This window comes from Dermacentor andersoni, chromosome 1, assembly GCF_023375885.2.
Source record: "Dermacentor andersoni chromosome 1, qqDerAnde1_hic_scaffold, whole genome shotgun sequence".
Classification (NCBI taxonomy): domain Eukaryota; kingdom Metazoa; phylum Arthropoda; class Arachnida; order Ixodida; family Ixodidae; genus Dermacentor; species Dermacentor andersoni.
In genome coordinates this window covers 266,307,455-266,323,254 of record NC_092814.1, presented here as the reverse complement: position 1 = coordinate 266,323,254, position 15,800 = coordinate 266,307,455, and the positions used below count along the sequence as shown (strand labels likewise).

Below are 15,800 nucleotides of genomic sequence, written 5' to 3'. Positions count from 1 at the left end.
GAGACCATTGAGGAGAGGGAGCGTGAACTTAAAGAGCAAAAAGAGAAACAGGAGCGTGAACGAAAAGAACAGAAAGAAAAAGAAGAGCGCGAACACGCTTTGGAAATGAAGCGTCTCGAGGTAGAGATGGAACGCGCTCGTAATGGAAGTCAGGCACACGGTGCAGGAGAACGAGTATTGTTCAAAATGACTGACCTGATGCGGCCGTTTAAGCTTGGAGAGGACATTGGTTTGTTCCTGGTTAACTTTGAGCGAACGTGCGAGAAGCAGGGGTTCTCTCGGGAAACGTGGCCACAGCGCTTGCTCACTTTGCTACCTGGCGAGGCGGCCGACGTAGTCGCTCGCTTGGAGAGAGAGGAGGCAGAGGATTTCGACAAAGTGAAATCGAGTCTGCTAAAAAAGTACCGGCTGTCAGCGGAGGCGTTCCGTCGGAAGTTTCGGGAAAATGAGAAAGGCAAAAGTGAGTCATATACAGAGTTTGCCTACAGGCTTATGTCAAACATGCAGGAGTGGCTCAAAGAAGAGAAAGCGTTTGGTGACCACGAGAAAGTTCTGCAGTGTTTCGGGCTAGAACAGTTTTATAGTCGGTTACCTGAGAACGTGCGGTACTGGGTCTTGGATAGGCCAGACGTTAGTACGGTGGCTAGAGCCGCTGAGTTAGCCGAGGAGTTTGTGACGCGTCGGGCTCGCGGAGCTAAGGACGGTCAAAAGGGTGAATTTGGCTCCAAGTTTGAGAGGCCAAAGTTCACGCCCATGAGAAAGCGGTTCGAGACGAGGCGAGCGCGCGTGTGTTATACGTGCCAGAAGCCGGGTCACTTTTCGGCGCAGTGTCCGACCGAACGTGAGGAGACGGCGGCAACCGAAGCCGAACGCAGAAAGCGGTTCGAGACGAGGCAAGCGCGCGTGTGTTATACGTGTCAGAAGCCGGGTCACTTTTCGGCGTAGTGTCCAGAAACAAAAACAAAAGTCGTGTTTTTGTCTATATGCAGCACTGACTAGAACATGAAGCTTCTCGAGCCTTACATGCGAGACCTCCTCGTGAACGGGAAAGAGTGCCGAGTGCTTCGCGATTCCGCAGCTACAATGGATGTAGTTCACCCCTCTTACGTAGAACCCGATATGTTCACGGGCGAGTGCGCATGGATCAAGCAAGCAGTGGAAGCTCATAGCGTGTGTCTGCCGGTAGCAAAAGTGCTTATTGAAGGACCTTTCGGAGCACTTGAGACGGAGGCCGCAGTGTCATCTATGCTGCCCCCCCAGTACCCGTACCTATTTTCGAACAGGTCCGATCACCTCCTGCGCGAGAAGGGGCTTTTGTTTGGTGAGGCTAGCGTTCAGGCCTTAACCAGATCGAAGGTTCGGGAGCTCGCTGCAAAGGCGGTAGTTGCGGGGCCGACGTTGTTGAACGATGAGAAAGGGTCAGAGGTGCAGCAAGCTGGTAGTCAGAGCACGCCCGAACGGGATAAAATTGAGCCTGTAGCGTTAAAGGCACCAGATACTGGAGAGGAAATTCCCGATGCGGGAAATTTAGAAGAGCTTCCGGTCGAGCTTCCGGGACTAGGCTCAGTGACAAACAGGAAAGACACCGATCAAGTCATTAGTGACTTAATAAGTAAAGCATCGCTGTCGCCTGAGCAGAAAACCGAACTACACCAGCTCTTACAAGAGTTTCAAGGTCTGTTCTCTGAGAGGCCTGGTAGGACTTCTGTCCTTACTCATGACATAGAACTTACCTCCCCAGAGCCAGTACGATCCAAGGCGTACCGGGTGTCACCCCGCCAGAGCGATATTATGGAGGCTGAGGTAAAGAAAATGCTACAGCTCGGTGTTATTGAAGCGGGTGAGAGTGATTATACCTCCCCTTTGATTTTAGTTGAGGTACCGGGCAAGGAACCTCGTCCTTGCGTCGACTACCGCAGGCTTAATTCCATCACTAAGGATCAAATTTATCCGATCCCTAACATCGAGGAGCGCCTTGAGAGAGTGAGTAGCGCTCAGTTTATTTCCACCCTAGATCTTGTCAGGGGTTATTGGCAGGTTCCACTTACAGAAGAGGCTAGTAGGTATGCGGCGTTCATTTCACCAATGGGGACATTCCGTCCTAAAGTTTTGAGTTTTGGTTTGAAGAACGCGCCATACTGCTTTTCAAGCCTCATGGATAAAGTGTTGCGGGGACAGCAAGAATTCGCTTTACCGTATCTAGACGACGTAGCGATATTCTCCGCATCCTGGCCTGAACATATGGCGCACTTGCGGGCAGTGCTAACCCGCTTGCGCGATGCGGGCTTGACAGTCAAGGCTCCCAAGTGCCAGTTAGCACAGGCCGAGGTTGTCTACCTCGGACACGTGATTGGTCGGGGTCGTCGCCGCCCCTCTGAAATAAAGGTGGCCGCTGTGCGAGACTTCCCGCAACCGCGCACGAAGACCGATATTCGGTCGTTCTTAGGTGTCGCCGGCTACTATCAGAGGTACATCCCCAGGTACTCTGATATCGCGGCTCCCTTGACGGATGCTCTAAGAAAGACAGAGCCGCAAACAGTCGTCTGGGATGAGACGAAGGAAAGAGCTTTTAGCGCCCTAAAGAGCGCCCTAACAAGCCAGCCTGTGCTACGATCGCCCGACTACACAAAAGGGTTCGTTGTTCAGTGTGATGCTAGTGAGCGAGGCATGGGCGTTGTACTGTGCCAACGGGAAAATGGAGAAGTAGAACACCCCGTCCTGTATGCTAGTCGTAAGCTGACGAGTCGTGAGCAGGCGTATAGCGCCACCGAGAAAGAGTGTGCGTGTATCGTGTGGGCCGTTCAGAAATTGTCATGTTACCTAGCCGGCTCGAGGTTTATCATTGAAACGGATCACTGCCCTCTCCAATGGCTGCAGACCATCTCTCCCAAAAATGGCCGCCTCCTGCGCTGGAGCCTCGCTTTGCAACAATATTCCTTTGAGGTGCGTTACAAAAAGGGGAGTCTCAACGGTAACGCCGATGGCTTAAGTCGAAGCCCCTAACGTGGGAATCAGCCTCAAAATTGCTTGTTACTGATGTTTTTCTTCCTGAGGCAGGATTTTTTTTAACTTATTGCTTTTGTGTGGTGTTTCAAAGTGATGATGTGCTTTTTAGTGCAATTTTTCCGATTTGTGGACGCGTTCTGAGTGCTGCTAAACTACTGTAAGGAACTAGGCAGCAGTAAAAAAGGGGAAAGAGCCTGGCAGGGCTTAGTGAGGGTTGTGCCGTGCTTGCTGACTGAGCGGTTGACTTTCAGGCGTGGTTCTAACGCTTGCCGGAAACGAGAACAAAAATGTCAACTCTCCCGAAGTCACTTTGCAGTGTCCTGTGTGCACCTGAACGTGAGAACGAGGCCTTCTCTGTGCGCTGCGCTCAAGAAACGCCAAAGGACGCCCGACTACGGTTATGAGCATCATCGAGCGACATCCCTCCGGACAGCGGATGCAGTCCCCTGACCATCGGGATCTCCTTCCCCCGGCGGGGCGGTCTGTTACGTTTCGCCTACAACGCGCGGTAATGCCGGCGCGGATGCAACGGACGCCGGGGCTTTGTTCAAAGCGGCGGACATTTTGGCCCGTTCGACGCCGCCGCAACGCCTACCCGCCAAGCGTGTCCAGGCGTGTTTCAGTGCCACGTGTCTTCGTGTGTGCGTGTGTGTGTGTGTGCCCTCGCTTGTCAAAGCGCGGCAGCCGGGGAGCGGAGTTCCCCGAATGAGGAGCCTGGAGGTCTCTCGGCTCAACCGTTCGCGCCGTCGTGTGGGCGGGTTGGCGATGCGTCACTGCACTCGGTTCAGCAGGTCTCTCGGCTCGACCGTGCGCGCCGTCGTGGGCTCATGCTCCGCCGTCCCGTGACCTTCATCCCGTGACCTTCATCCCGTGACCTTCCCTTTTGGACCGCGACGCCGAGAGTATAAGAGCAGCTGCCCCCGGACGCCAGGAGAGAGGCTCCGATTTGTACTGTTGAGTTACGTGCTCTCCCGTCTCTCCACTCCGGTCGACCTGACCGGCCGCTCTTTTGCTATGTTAGAATAAACAAGTTGTTCTGTTACCAGTCTTCTCTTGCTTTGCCGGGACCTTCGGATGCTTCCAGTGCCCCAGGCCGCCAGGCCAACGCTACCCTTGGGGCTTGCGACCCATTGGCAATAACGGGCGTCAGCACCGAGACCCCAACAACTCGTGCCAGCGGTGCGATTCCAACACTAGCCTCACCCTTTATCACAAATTCTTTTATTCTCCTCTCAATCAAGCACCATATATCGCCGCCGCATCACGCATATATCACCGCATCAGTCATCCCCTTCAAGTTGCCCGCCCACTATCACGTACTACTACGTTTTCAGCTTCGTTATTTCTTCGAGCAGCCACGGACTGGAACGGCCTACCCCATGACATCGTCGCCATCGCTTCAACACCTGCTTTTCAAGAACGCGTAACAGATCACCTTCAATGTTAAATCACCATCGCTGTTTGTTTTCCTCACTACAAATGTAATCCCACCCCTTATGTAACACCCCCTGAAATGGGGGCCTTTAAGGAATAAAACTGAACTGAAAACTGAAAACTGAAAATCCAGAATGATTTCCGGCGCCGGGAGTTGCTGTGGTCGGCGGTGCATGGACAGCACGAAAAAATTTCGGGGAGGGGGGGGGGGGGGGGCTGAAGGCCCATAAGCCTCCCAAAAGTGAGCTTTGGCATTAGATTGTAGGTGATAACCAAGGATTCGGCCTCTTTGTGCAGTGGGAATTGGTATGCCTTGTATTTTCACTTCAATCACTGGAATTGGCGTTTCAGAGCTGCTTAGGGGTCGGATTATCAATAGGTCTGGTTTATGTGGCGCACACGCACACCCGCCGTGGTTACTCAGTGGCTATGGTGTTGGGCTGCTGAGCACGAGGTCGCGGGATCGAATCCCGGCCATGGCGGCCGCATGTCGATGGAGGCGAAATGCGAAAACACCCGTGTACTTAGATTTAGGTGCCCGTTAAAGATCCCCTGGTGGTCGGAATTTCCGGAGTCCTCCACTACGGCGTGCCTCATAATCAGAAAGTGGTTTTGGCACGTAAAACCCCATAATTTTTTTTATGTGGCGCATATTCGAGGTCTCCAGTCGCGAGGTACGCCTGCACTATATCCACCGCCGTCTGTAGGCGGTCCTTAATGTCTCCATCCAAGCCGGTACACGTCCAGAGAGTGAAATCGTCAGCATATATCGCGTGGTATAGCCCCTCGACCTCCTCCAGTAACCGAGGTAGTCTCGCCGTAGCTATGCTGAATAGCGTCGGCGAGAGCACCGACCCCTGAGGTGTCCCTGCTCCAGTAACTTTAATGTCTGATGACCGATATGGGCCCAGTCCCACTGTGGCTACAAGGTCCTTGAGAAAGGCTCGCACGTAATTGTACATACGGGAGCCACAGTGGGAGTGGGCCAGGTTCTCAAGGATGAGACCATGGGAAACGTTATCGAAAGCTCCCTTGACATCAAGTGCCAAAAGAGCTCTCGTCTGCGCCCTGATGGGGGGGTCAACGAGATCGTCTTTTATCTGAAGAACATCGTGAGGGGACAAATGGGGGCGACATCTAAACTGTGTGTGGGAGATGAAATTTTGCATCTCCAAGAAAGGTTGAAGCCTTTTAGGATTACATACTCAAGCAGCTTTCCAATGCACGATGTGAGGGAAATTGGCCGTAAATTTTGGATCGACAGGGGTTTTCCGGGCTTGAAAATGACCTCGGCACGTCGCCATTCCAGAGGGAGAGTGCCGGCGTGCCAGTGCTGATTGTACATAGCACAGAGGTTTCCAGGTCCTCATCTGGGAGATTTCGCAGTAGATTATACCGTATATCCCGTCCTCACCGGGTGCCGTGTTCCTATGAATGTCTGCGAGTGCGGCTTTGATTTCGTGGACTGTTATGTCAGTGCCTAGAGGGTCACTTTCTTCTCTATACGGATAGTCCGGATAGCTTGACTTAGAGACACGGATGAGATACCTTTGTTCAAGGTCCTTCAGGAGCTGGTCTCCGTCTCCTCCGTACTGGTGAAGGAATACTTGAAGCTGCCGATTTTTATGGGATTTCGTGTTTCTCGGATCTATTAGCGACCGAAGGATTGCCCAGCTTCTCGCGGTGCCCAGCGTACCACTTAGCTTACCACAAAACGTTTGCCAGTTAGCACTGGTTAGCTGGTCTGCGTATTCCTGGGCTGCTCTCGTGATTTGTGATATCCTGTAGCGCAATTTTCGATTGAACTTTTGCCGCTTCCATCGCTTCGTGAGACCTCGGCGCGCGTCCCACAGATGTCGGAGATGCGGGTCAATCTCGGGGGTTTCTGTCGTCGTGGTTATGCGGCTAGTTGTATTTTAGATCGTTGCGTAAATCACTGAGCCAACTGGCATAATTTTTGGGCTTTCATCTCCTGTGGCTCGATCCCTGCGGATTTCGCGGAGTTTGATCAAATTTGTAATGCAAGTCTTCTTTTCAGGGCGTTTGTAACTTGTGCGATTGATGCGGAAAATGAGAATGTGGTGATCGCTACCCAGCGTCTCGCCAGTGTTCAGCCACTCGCCCTGGATCCCCCTCGTGAAAGTGAGATCCGGGCAAGTGTCTCTCTCGACACTATTTCTCTGGCGACTAGGCTGGGTATGATCTGTTATGAGGGTGAATCGGTAATTATGTTTGAGGTGCCAAAGTCGGGTGCGGTTTGGTGTGTTGCTGCGATAGCCCCAGGCCACGTGTGCAGCATTGAAGTCACCCCACACTGGGCCCAACCTGATAAGTTCCAAGAATAGGTACTGAAAATTGTCCCACCGAGCACGAGGTGCACTGTGCACATTTAAGATGTACAGGCGTGTCCGCGGGGACAACCTCAATGATTTGATGAGGGATGTCTGACGTGAGAGTAGTATGAGTATAGGTGAGTTTCCTGTACACGAGCGCGCACACTTTCGCCTCGTCCGAGCCCCTAATGGTCTCGTAGCCACTGATAGGAACAAGTGTGGCGCCCGGCTCTTGGAGAAGTATGATGTCCGGTGGTTCTGACGCTGCGGCAACGTAATGTTGCAGCGAGCCCCGTTTAGATCGGTACCCCCTGCAATTCCACTGCCACAGCGTCAGTCCCGCCGTTCTATTTTGCATTTGCATTGCAGGAACCATAATTCTGTAGCTGGGCTGGGCGAACGTACGGATGAGCGCGCTCGCTTGTCCCTAGTGACGGCGCTGAGGTTGGTGTAGAACGTGTGACTAGAGGATGCTTTAGAGAGAAGGGGTTGTGCCGTGAGCTCTCTCACGCTCTGCTTGAGTTCGTTGGTAATTTCATGTAGCATTGGTTTCAGCACGGTGGTTTAAAAGTCTACAAAGGCGGCTCGGATCATTTCCTTAACCTCCGTAAGAATGTTTTCTCGCATCTCCTGTATAGCTCGGTGCAATTCTCGTCGAAGCTCATGCTGGAGGTCGCGGCACAATGCAGTTGTGGACTGGGGAGGGATCTTGGTGCGAGGCGACTGTGATTGGGATTGGGTTTGTGGTAGGGACTGAGGTTCGGATGAGTGTGAGGGAGATTTGCGCAGTGAAGGTGGCGGGCCCTCCGCCCAAATTAACTTACCCCTTTAGGTCCGGCTGGCCTTTCGGGCGCTGCTAATGGTAGCCGTTGCGGTAGTGGTGGCGGCTTCTTCTTGGTCAGTGGTGGTGACGACGGTGGTGATAAGGATGATGATGAAGATGATAGTGGTACCCGCTCGCGGTTCTTAGAACAGTCGCCAGGACCTCGGCTCCGAGATCGGGACCGGGATCGGGACCGCGATCGGCTTCGTCGCTCTCTTGATTGGGCCAGAGGACGATGCTGTAGCCGCTTTTGCGTCTCGAGTCCCTGGCGCACTCATTGCTTGTTGGGTGGCTGTCATGCCCGACCCGCACAGCTGGGATTGGTTGTCGGGTGATCCCCTTTGCACGTCAGGCACCTGGGCTGGCACTGGTGAGGTTCAGTGGTGGATGGGTTTTCAGTCCGACATGTGGTGCAGCGCTTGATGCTTGGCGTGGAGCCGACGTCCGCACGGTGGCCCACTGTATTATTAGATTCGTCGGACGATCCCACCGCTGTTACCAGTTGTAGGAGTTCTCGGACGATCTCGCGGCTGCCACCATTTGTAAGCGTTGAAGGTCGTAGAGAGGAACTTGGGAGGAACTAGGTGAACAGCGTTTATTTACATTATTTACATTTCCCACGAAACACGCAAGCAGCTATTTGATGTCTAAAAGATGTCTTGAACGGCTAATTCAAAAGCCTAGTAGCTGTCTTGATCAAGACATTTTGTAGCCATGGACGTCTAGAAGTACTTCAGTAAGCCCTGCTAACGTTACGCTAAAAGTTGGCTAATGGACAGCTTGACAAGAACAACTGAAGACTTTTATTAGACATTCCCTCAAATTTTTGCGGCAGCTGTTACAGTAACACGACGTTTGCCCACAGTTACAATTTATTTTAAACGAGGCATGGACATCAGAAAAAAAAAGTTTATATTGTCGGATAGAGTGATGCACAGGTAGTTTTTCCAGATGTGAACCATAGGAATAGTGTAGTACGACCTCATTGGTCAATTAGTGCTTTTTAATTAGACCAATCAATTGAATGTCGCCTGTCAGAATTATTTTGCAAATAAAACAAGATCTGTATTGTATGATGATATCATTCCAATGTTCACCCATTGACCTAAACAAGAACATCTCTGCATGAAACACGTCATTATTGACAAAACTGCGCCCTGCTGGGTCTCCACCAAATTGAAATAGCCTCTAGCAAAGAAAAATTGTCAGTGATGCTGCAGTTCAGGCAAAAATTACATCCTGGTTTCAGCTACAGGGGGCACAATAGCATTACACCAGTATACGAAACAGAACACTGTGCTGCAATGAGTTAAGAAATAAAGGATAGTACACATCTGGAAAAACACTCTGCGAACCACTCTAACTAGCAATATAAATATATTTTTCTGATGTCCATGCTTCATTTAAAAGTAAATTGTAACTTACTTTGTGGGTGCCTCTTGTAAGTAACGCCACGTGCTTGCACAGCATCACGCAGAAATAATGGCCAGTTCTTCGGCATATCATCCATTAGTGAATTCCTTGTACGTTGCATGTTACCAGAACTGAAAGATAAATCATAATATGCTGTTATTTTTTTCATAAACTGTACAATGAGCTTTTCATGCATAAAAGACGAGTGCAAGCGAAAATGCAGCAAGACATCAACTTCACACCATGTCACATACTCATACTTTATTACCTAATAAATTAGAAAAGACGCAGAAAGTGTAATCAACAAGAGTGACAAAAAGCAGCAAAGGTGATTATGGATAAATCTTGAAGATGATTGCCGCCGCTGCCAGAGTAGGCCAGCCTTCGTAGGAGAGCACTTGCTGCCCACAAAAGCTTGCTGTCACAGGCCACGCGTGACGGTTCTTGTAGACATAGGCAAGCAATACCTGCACAGAAGAGGAAAAAGAAGGCGAGGGAGGAAATGGGAATATTGAAATCGGAACTTCAATTAGTAATATGTGCTAAGTAAGAAGTTTGCTCACATTAAAAATAAATTTAAGCACTCCTTTCTCTTAAATTATGGGTATCTTAAGGTAAAAAGGTTAAAGGTTAAGGTTAATATGACTAGTATATTTCCTATCATAAGAAGCCAACAAACACTGACACCAAGGACAACATAGGGGAAATTACTTGTGCTTAATAAATGAAATAAAGAAACGATAAATTAATGGAAATTAAAGTGGATGAAAGAACACCTTGCAGCAGGTGGTAACCGAACCCACAACCTTCGGATTTCGCGTGCTATGCTCTACCAATTGAGCTACAGCGGCGTCGTTTTCCCATCCACTTTCTTGGATATTTATGTGTTCTAGTAGAACCCTGGGAGTGTTAGCCAGCGCAACAACTCGGAGACCTTGTTCCTGCCATATAGTCATTAAGTTGCATAGCAGAGTCAGCCTTCAAATTATCATATGGTGTTTTGTGGCTAAAAAGCCACTTATCAACCTGTGAAACAAGTCTGAGAAGCTTCCTGCAAAATATAATCAGTTTAAAACAGTAATTCACTCTGCAGGTAAATGATGCACTAACCTAATTAAAAAGTTAAATAGCATTTTATGTTGTTAAACTAAAAGCAAGTTTGACATTTTGCACTGCCTAGCTGTTGCCTTCTTTTCAAGCTTAAACATGACACAGTACAGAGTAAGCAGGTAGCAAGCAAAGGAGGACTGGTGATAAAGTAGTGTTCCAAAGCAACACTCCTAGCTGGATCAATCACTTTTGTTGATATATTTTCATGTGACCCTAATTGGTTTAGGGCAATACATCACACAAATGATGCAACACCTTGGATGATGCGTCACACAAAATTGAAAGTATCTCATGATGTGATCAAACGATAACATTGCCCACTGTCTTGGAAGTGTTAACACGCTGTTTGCGCAAGAAAGTGCAAAGTGATTCATATAGGTAGCAAATTCATCAGTGCATCTATAGCCTCAGGTAATTCTGAGAATCTATGTTGACTCGCAGTTGAGAAGCCACTGCACACAAGAAGGTGTATTTAAGTAATGGTCCATGCTGAATAATTTCCCACCTAGTGAAAAGGCAAATGTGGCAGGCTAATGGGCTAGGGCAAATAGATTGCTAAATTCTGATAACACCTCCAATGATATTATTGAAACAGGTGATAAAAAACAGCACAGGTAAAATTGCAGTTATGACAAAGTTTTAAAAGCACCTCTGCAAACTGCTGGAACCCTGAGCATCATGCCTGTTCTACACGCTCATATGCTGCAGCGCAATCTACATCTCAGACGCAGGCGCCTCCACACATCGCTTTGTGATCTCCTCACAATAAGGTTAAAAAACAGCCTGGCACAAGCTACCTGATGTGATTCATTTTGCAAGCGCCAGCCAAGTGCTGATGGTGGTAGAGCGAAATTGAAGTTTGTCCTTGTATGGAAGCCTCGGCCCATGTTTTATCAATTCTAGCGGCAAAGCACACCTTTTACAGCACACATAAATCTTAAATTACACTGCTTGCTGATGCTGTACAGTCAATTCCTGTAAAAAAACTAAATCACACAGAAAACATTTAGAATACCAAACTATTCAAATACTGGCTTGAATACATTTGTGCATTAGGGAAGCAAGGTGTAATGTACACTGTTGTAGCAAATTTTTACTCATGTATGGTATACTTGTATGACACAGCAGAGTTAATTTTTGAGTTCTTACATAGCAATGACTACCTACAGGTACATTTTGTAAGGCTTAGGGAAACTAATTATTAGTAGAACTGTGTATGTACACTGGCACTGAGAAATTGGTTATAATAGCGGCAGCTTATAATGGACCAGCGCAAAAAAAATGCCCGTTTGCGAGACACCAACTAGCTATTTTACCGCGAAGCACTCCCTGGCCTTAACCCATATAAAAAGCACTGGGAGGACCAGAGAGGGTACAGTACATTGGCTTACACTGATCATGATGTCCCGTCATCCAGCTGGCGCCAAGGTACAAGAAGGATGTCCAGCCGTCTATAGAGTGAAAGGAACAAAATAAGATAGCATCAAGTTAGTTGAAAGGCAGATTTGCAATTACAACTAAGGTGACCCAGTCACAGTCATTCAATAATAAATGCCAAGCTGTCGTGTCTTCACTCCCAGATGAAGCACCTACTAGGTTAAAGGTTCTGCTGCTTATTTAGAACAAAACACAAGTGAAATTTGTACATCAGCAGACGATTTAATTTGGAATTGTATAGATGAAGTAAACATAGCAGTTAAATTTTTGTTTTGCTATAAAGTGGGAACGCTACAAACTGCATAGTCACTGACACACACGCGCGCACACGCAAGAACAAAAGGACACAAAATAGGGCGAGTTCAGTCTGGTTCAGCATTACAGCCGGCGCGCCGTCTTCGAATGCACTCCTTTCGGTTGGTTCGTGCTACGTTAACCACAAAGACTAACAAGCAGGGCAAAGTTCTGACTGGTGTTGCGGAAGTCGTGGAGCGCGGTAGTGCTGAACGGCTAAACACAAGCAGAACCCTCGTATAAAAGTAATTACGAAAACTCGCAGGGCAGAAGAGCCCATATATCAAGAACTGTCGCATGTAACACCTAAAAATATTCACATTGTTGACGAAAAACGAAGTGCAATGTATTTCACTTACCGGAAAAAGTGTTATCCGAACGTGCGACGCACAAAGACGCACCGAGACACGAAGGCGGCGAACGCAAATCCCACCATTGTGGTAGTAAGCCGTCGGTGAAAACACGCAATACAGCCGATGTCACGAAGCACTGATGCAAAACACACGGCAAACAGCATCAGCACAGCTAAATGACTCCAATTAATATCCAGTATAAATGTACAGAACGGCTTAGAATGACGCACAACTGGCATAACGAACCCACGACCAGCCCACGACCGAGACATTGCGGGCGGCAGTGGCCGTTTTTTCAAACTTCCTGCCTCCCAGTGTTTGCAGCACAGAATGAGATGTCCAACAAATTTGGATTGTGTCGCCGAAGTGATCGCAACGCGGTGGCTCTGTGACACCGCTGTGCAACGCCGGCGTTTCGCTCCTGCTGCTGTCAGTATACCTGCTGCGCGAGCATAGAATGGCTTCCAGGCGTCGTGTGCGCGCCCCGTATGGAAACAATAACACGCCCTTGATTGTTGAAGTTCTGGTGTGAAATTATTTAATATCAAAGCCAATTAACTTATGTTGCTTCCAACGAGTTCGATTTGTCTGTGGCGTCTTTTATTCGCTAACGCCGACGGCCGACGGTAACCGCACTTTTAACATGTCGTTTGGCATTTTATGCACTTTTAGACAAAAAGATCTAGAAAAGTTCTTCAGTTAGACATTCTGAATGTGTTTACCAAAACAGACTCTAGTGACACCAGTAGTGGGTTTTGCCGCAGATAGAATATATACTAGTATATTCCAAGTGCTGAGGTTATGTTTAGAATAAGTTCTATTTTCAGTCTTATCATAGACCAAGACGTCTATAGCCGTTTGTAGCCGTTTCAAGAAGTTTTTAAGAGGTTCTGTGTTTCGTGGGTTGAACATGGGATACATTTACACAGTCTAGCGTGACTCCCAAATGGAGCCCGCAAAACGAACATACAGCAAAGGAGCTTACGAGCACACAGCTCACGAGTACATTGACGAACACAGAGCCCGACGACGAGCCCACCCTAGCCGCCGACAACAGCTCGTTATACCCACTTCGTGTTCCCTAGATCCCTAGGTGAGGCCAAAACGTTCGACGTCAGCGTAAACAAGCCGCCTCTCTGCGGGACGTTTTACAAACACACACGCACAGACAGGTTTCAGTGCCCCCTCCGCGGGCAGGCGACCTTTGCAGAGCAGTCGTCGTGGTGTCCATTGTCCTGCGTCCCCGTAGCCTGGTGGTCACGCCCGACTTCAGCCGGCGCCTCTAAACTCCAGAGCTGCCATAGTCCGCAGTTCTCCAAAGGAAGTTCATGGTTGGTTAGCGCTGTCCTCGCTGGTTCTCTGAAGGGCGCCCCCACCGCGGGTGGATCGAAACACGTGCAGCGGGCTGAAATAACTTGCACGTTGCCACCTCGGCAGGCCATTCCTAACAGCATATGCTGCACACCCGGGCCCTCGGGGTGTGTATGTAGCATCGGTACTCGGCCCCATAATACCTCACGTAGCGCGGTACCTTGAGGCCAGCAAATGTAATGATGGCCGAGGTTGTTCGCCCCATCATGCGAGCATGGAGGATTTCCACCACAGGTGCCAACAGGTGGTCTAAAAGTTCGGTTGGTGTAGTCCCTGTGTCGGGACCCGTGATGATTCCATTGCAGGAATTATCGGGGGAGGCGATGTATGCTGAGATGGGGTAGCGATGCGGGCCAAGTGTAAGCGATGTCATCTAGTTAAGGCTGGTCGCGATTCTTTCGCTTGGCGTGCTGATGAGGGCGATGTTTTGAGCACGTTGAACACCTATAGGCGAAGTTTAGACCTCTTGTTCCTTGAAGCTCGCCTCGATGCCGACGGCGCGAGTCAGAGAGTGGCGAGGCCACTCACCGAACGTGAGACCGTTTCTCGGGCGCAGGGTGACTTTAAAATCATCAATGGGCAGAGGTGGGGGCCTCTGGGGTCGTCGTAGTACAGTTTGGTTCGAATGCTGCGTCTCTTGGCGGCGGGCTGCTGGGTCACACTTAGTGTCGGTGCGGCGTCCCCGCCGGCCGCGAACGGTGAGCCATGATCCATCCGCCAGGTCTTCTGGATATCCTTCTGTTGGTTGATCGTCGCCGTTGGTAGCTTCCACCTCCATGATCGTGGTCAATGGGTGTTCGCTGTGTTGGACAAGGTCGGCAGTCCCTGGACGCCGATCCTGACCACGCTAAGGCTTAGCTCGAGCACCGCCTGCACGGTGGCTCACAGAGGCCGCGAGCGTACCTGCTCCATCGGTGGTGATCTTAACGTCGCTGTGGAAGGTCGCAAGAAGCGTCCGTTGTCGCGACCGGAATAGGGCGAGCAAAAGCGCGTGAGACGCTGTAGCGTCTCCTGCTGACGCAAGAGCTCCAAACCACACGTCCGCAAACGGTGGTAGCTCCGAGTGGACTCCCGGGCAAGTAGAGAAAGTGTCTCGCTTTGCAGTGGAGCTCGCCTTCTGAAATCATGGGTTCGCGGCACTGAAATGTGTCTATCTCGGCTACTAATGAGTCGATTTGAAAAAATCTTTGCGGCAGAACGCTCCCTAGAGGACACGTAACTTCCAGCGTATAACCAACATTTGTTATGATGCCTGGTGAGGGCCCCTTTAAATGCTATAAAGACTTAACGTCCCACACGCGTTTGCACGTGTCGAAGCACGTGGCGCGAAAGGACGCTCTGTCCTGCAAAACCAAATATGCACGAAACACACCCACGCACACGAAAAATAGAAGAAATGGAAACTACCAAATTATTATTTAAATGCTAAAAAAATCAGCAAATCAAAAACAGAAGCAAGCTCAAAGCATGCACAAAAACTTATGATTTCGTCGCGGTCACGGAGGCCTGGAAAAACAGGTCCATCCGCCACAAAGTCTTTTCCGCGCTGCCACGTGACGCCACCTAGCGGCGACAAGAAAAGGCTGAGAAAAGCACACTTTATTTCCGTATTTTAAGTCTTAGCGCCTGCGAACCTACGAAAAACAAGATGTGACTTACATTAAAGGCCTAGAAAAGCCTTACGTTTTCTTGTGCGCAGACTACCTTCCTGTTGAGTGTCCAAGCGTCCTGCTCAGCCGCCATCTTGTTTGGACAGGAAAGTAGCCTGCATCATTATTGACTCGATGCTGTCTTCGCATAAGCTGCCTACTTTGATGCCTTCGTGAGAATTGGAAAGAGTTTAAGATGCACTCTTAGAAATATTTACACCCTTTGGGGCTTATCTTGTCCCACAACAATAATCGTCATCTGTCTTGCCCGAGTTTCCTTTCTTGAAAGCTCGGTGCTCGCTACTTTCCTTTCGAGAAGCTGCGTCACACTGATAACGCGCATGCCGTTCGTGACTGGGAAGTACCGGGCTCGCAGCGTTAAAGAAAGGAAACGCGGGCAAGACAGATGACGATTATTGTTGTGGGACAAGATACGCCCCAAAGGGTGTAAATATTTCTAAGAGTGTGGCTGCTGTCCTCTTAGCCGTCTACAGCGAGTACACTCTTAAAACGGTTGCTCCCTTTTTATTTATTCCACAACGATAATCGTCATCTGCCTTGCTTGCGTTTCCTTTCT

The 15,800-nt window shown here is 49.4% G+C and overlaps 1 long non-coding RNA gene across 1 annotated transcript; it reads right to left on the bottom strand.

Annotated features, from left to right (window-relative positions):
- Nucleotides 1-9,255: 9,255 nt before the first annotated feature.
- LOC129381062 (uncharacterized) lies at nucleotides 9,256-12,512 on the bottom strand. Its single transcript, XR_008609287.2, has 3 exons — nucleotides 12,210-12,512; nucleotides 11,511-11,570; nucleotides 9,256-9,476 (listed from the first exon to the last, which is right to left on the bottom strand). It is a non-coding gene; the product is annotated as an uncharacterized lncRNA (long non-coding RNA).
- Nucleotides 12,513-15,800: the final 3,288 nt, after the last annotated feature.